Below are 4,981 nucleotides of genomic sequence, written 5' to 3' on the forward strand. Positions count from 1 at the left end.
GCCTGGCTGATGTGCTTGGCTGGTGCCTTGGCTGAGTACCATTGGCTGGTGCCTTGGCTGATGTCCTTGGCTGATGTACCTTGCTGGTGCCTTGCTGATGACCTTGGCTGGTGCCTTGGCTGGTGCATTGGCTGATGTGCCTTGGCTGGTGCCTTGGCTGATGTACCCGTGGCTGGTGCCTTGGCTGATGTGCCTTGGCTGGTGCCTTGGCTTGATGTACCTTGGCTGGTGCTTGGCTGATGACCTTGGCCGGTGATGTACCTTGGCTGGTGCCTTGGCTGATGTACCTTGGCTGATGTACCCTTGGCTGGTGCCTTGGCTGATGTACCTTGGGCTGGGTGCCTTGGCTGATGTACCTTGGCTGATGTACCTTGGCTGGATGCCTTGGCTGGTGCCTTGGGCTGGTGCCTTGGCTGATGTACCTTGGCTGATGTACCTTGGCTGGTAGCCTTGGCTGATGTACCTTGGCATGATGTACCTTGGCTGATGTACCTTGCTGATGTACACTTGGCGTGATGCCGACATAAACGCAGACAGTCCTGGGGTTGTGCAACACTTCAAATAGTGACAATGGAGGAGTGAAATAAGGTACTGACATCCCTAAATCAGAAGATGTTATCTTACTGCTGAGCATATATACTTTTTTAAACCAAATGCATTAGCATGCAGTGTACAAAGTAGAAGGCTATAGCCTAATACATTGCACCATGCATCTTCTTTGGGTGACACACATATTTCACTTGACTGCAAACACCCCAACAAACAGATGGTAAAAGAAAAGAGATTGTATTGAGCCAGCTTCCGGGTTCACAATATATTGCCATCTCACTTTTCTATTCACATGCTGATCATCAACATCAGCTTAACAACCAGTGGGGAAAAACTGGTTGACAATGTTTCCATGTAATTTCAACAAAATAAATGAATTGTTGATGAACTGAATCAACGTGGGAAACGTAAGGGAATTTCGTATTTTTTTCACCTAACTTTTCATCTAAATCCAATACATGGTGACATTCTTTGTTGATTTCACATTGAATTCTTGTTAGATGACAAATCAACTAAATGTAAACCAAAACTAGACGTTGAAATGACGTCTGTCCGAATGGGAAGACAGTTGACACTTAGACGACACTTCCTGATTCAGAAGACAGCGTTCTAACCTTGATCTCAGGATTTATCTGGAATTAAGAAGAAATCCTACCCCTGCGGTACCGTCAAGTGAGGACAGCTACACCATGATCAAGACATAGTAGACATGTCACACCCTATGAGTGTCCAGTATTCTTCCTCTTGTACTCGGTGTAAAGGACTCCCTAGAAACACAGGAAGTGTAGTAGTCCAAATTGGTGAGCTGACCCCTGGGAAGATTACACTGGTGCACTGTGCATGGATTTAAAAATGCTCCATAATCAGATCCTCTCACACACATGAGCCAGACAGACAGACAGACACACATCTAGATTATTATGTGGACAGTGTCAGTGGAGAGAGAGGATAGGGAGAGGGCATCTGTAGACGGAGGAGTGTTCTGTCTCTGATTATTAAGCACAAAACTACTGGTTACAATCATTACAACATAAAACCTTACAAGGTTAATCGATGTTGAGTGAGGAATGAGAGAGCATAGACATACCAGGCTCCAGGTTAAATATGCTAGCACTTTTACAACAGTGTTCAGAATGACCATGTCAGTGCAACAGCTAAACAGCAGCACGTGGCTTCAGTCTTTTAGTTGGTCCATGGACAAGTCTTCATTTGATAATGCTCCATCTGTGTTAGCTTCAGTATTACCATGATAACTGGTACAAAAAGAAAGTGATACATTTTATAATGACACAAATGCTTGCCTCATTTTTAACCAACACAAACCGCACGTTCTCCTGCTCCTCTCCCCACGCGCCCCAAAGTCGAAGGATCTTTGTTTTATTCGGCAAAATTCTCTCAGATCCTCTCCATTTTTCTACGATGCAATAGGACTGGGGTGATCCCGAGAGCATGGCTACAGAGACACATTGTTGCAAGTTTTGATCCTCTAGGAGCACATTGACCACATCTGCACAGGTGGTGCGCTTTGACAGTCCGGAGACAAGCTTCTCCTCTCGGCAAACCCACACAGATATCTTACTTTCCTTGGACTCCATCATAAACTAAAACTAAACCCTTTCCCCTTTAGATAACCATTCAAATTACGTTTTTTGAGGATGGAAACGGATTGGAAAAGAGTTTTGTCATTTAAGTGCTAAATTAATTGTACATCCGCATACGTTAGAATAAAAAGCAACATCCAACATTCTGAGATAAATTGTTCATTTTACGCGTTCCCTCAAGTAGTTGGTAGCGGATGGGAAGTCCTTGCTGTCGCTGTTTGCTCTGTGTCCAAGTAAGCACACTCAACTGCGCTCTTTGCGCGCTGTGCTTACAACCGGAGACTCGCTCTGCTTTGATCACATGACAARTGTACAGTTTCAAAACTCGACAAGTAACACCGCCCATACAGTTTGTTACTCTCCCAGAGAACCTGATTGCGTATTTTGATAAAACGTGATAACAATGTATATTTAACTAGGCAAGTCAGTTAAGAACAAATTCTTATTTATAATGACGACCTAGGAACAGTGCCTTGTTCAGGGGCAGAACGACAGATTTTTACCTTGTCAGCTCTGGGATTCGATTTAGCAACCTTTCYGTTAATGGCCCAACGGTATAACCACTAGGCTACCTGCCACCCCAATAACAACAACAACAACAACACTATTATCCATGAATAACAACAACAAACGACTAATACTACAACTAATAATGATAACAATAATTACAACAACTACCACATCAATAATAGTACTGATGTGTAAAATTAGAACAATACTTATAATAATGTATTATTATTACTAATATTKATTTACAATAATTTACTGTAGTAAATGTTTATGAATGAGACCCAATGGGTAGGCCTATTCATCTTTCATTTCACCACTCAGGTAAACATCATATTATATCATGTGGTACCTTGGATGATGCCAACAGAAATGCAGACAGTCCTGGGGTTGTGRGACACTTCAAATAGTGACAATGGGAGGAGTGAAATAAGGTACTGACATCCCTAAATCAGAAGATGTTATCTTACTGCTGAGCATCTATACTTTTTTAAACCAAATACATTAGCATGCGTGTACAAAGTAAGACTAATTTACACACATCTGCATTGGAGGCTGTAGCCTAATACATTGCACCATGCATCTTCTCTGGGTGACACACATATGTCACTTGACTGACAAACACCCCAACAAACAGATGGTAAAAGAAAAGCAATTGTATTGAGCCAGCTTCGTGGTTCCACAGTACATTGCCAGGTTGAATCAATGTTGTTTCCACGTCATTTCAACAAAAACAATTCATTGTGATGATGTTGAGTCAACGTGGGAAACGTAAGGGAATGTCATCTTTTTTCACCTAACTTTTCACCTAAATCCAATGACATGGGGACATTCTTTGTTGATTTTACGTTGAATTCTCATTAGATGACAACTCAACCAAATGTAAACCAAAACTAGACGTTGAAATGACGTCTGTGCCGAATGGGATGATCACTTCCTGGTTCATTCAGAAGACAGCGTTCTAACCTTGATCTCAAGGATTTATCTGGAATTAGAGAGAAATCCTGTCCCCCTGCTGGTACCTGTCAAGTGAGGACAGCTACACAGCTACACATTTCACGCCCAGTATGAGTGTCCAGTATTATTCCTCTTGTACTCAGATACAGCTGTGTAAAAGCCTCCCTAGAAACAGGAAGTGTAGTAGTCCAAATTTGGCAGGGCTCTGACCCCTGGGAAGATTACACTGGTGCACTGTGCATGGATTTAAANTGTACCTTGGCTGGTGCCTTGGCTGGTGCCTTGGCTGGTGCCTTGGCTGATGTACCTTGGCTGATGTACCTTGGCTGGTGCCTTGGCTGATGTACCTTGGCTGATGTACCTTGGCTGATGTACCTTGGCTGATGTACCTTGGCTGATGCCGACATAAACGCAGACAGTCCTGGGGTTGTGCAACACTTCAAATAGTGACAATGGGAGGAGTGAAATAAGGTACTGACATCCCTAAATCAGAAGATGTTATCTTACTGCTGAGCATATATACTTTTTTAAACCAAATGCATTAGCATGCAGTGTACAAAGTAGAAGGCTATAGCCTAATACATTGCACCATGCATCTTCTTTGGGTGACACACATATTTCACTTGACTGACAAACACCCCAACAAACAGATGGTAAAAGAAAAGAGATTGTATTGAGCCAGCTTCGCGGGGTTCCACAATATATTGCCTCATCTCACTTTTCTATTCATACATGCTGATCATCAACATCAGCTTAACAACCCAGTGGGGAAAAAACTGGTTGAACCAATGTTGTTTCCATGTAATTTCAACAAAAATAATGAATTGTGATGACACTGAATCAACGTGGGAAACGTAAGGGAATTTCGTATTTTTTTCACCTAACTTTTCATCTAAATCCAATTACATGGTGACATTCTTTGTTGATTTCACATTGAATTCTTGTTAGATGACAAATCAACTAAATGTAAACCAAAACTAGACGTTGAAATGACGTCTGTCCCGAATGGGAAGACACTGTCTGACACTTAGACGACCACTTCCTGATTCAGAAGGCAGCGTTCTAACCTTGATCTCGAGGATTTATCTGGAATTAAGAGAGAAATCCTGACCCCCTGCTGGTACCCGTCAAGTGAGGACAGCTACACCATGAATCAAGACCATAGTAGGGAACATGTCACACCCATTATGAGTGTCCAGTATTCTTCCTCTTGTACTCGGTGTAAAGGACTCCCTAGAAACACAGGAAGTGTAGTAGTCCAAATCTGGTAGAGCTCTGACCCCTGGGAAGATTACACTGGTGCACTGTGCATGGATTTAAAAATGACTCCATAATCAGATCCTCTCACACACATGAGCCAGACAGAC

The sequence above is a fragment of the Salvelinus sp. IW2-2015 genome, linkage group LG10 (assembly GCF_002910315.2).
Source record: "Salvelinus sp. IW2-2015 linkage group LG10, ASM291031v2, whole genome shotgun sequence".
Lineage (NCBI taxonomy): Eukaryota > Metazoa > Chordata > Actinopteri > Salmoniformes > Salmonidae > Salvelinus > Salvelinus sp. IW2-2015.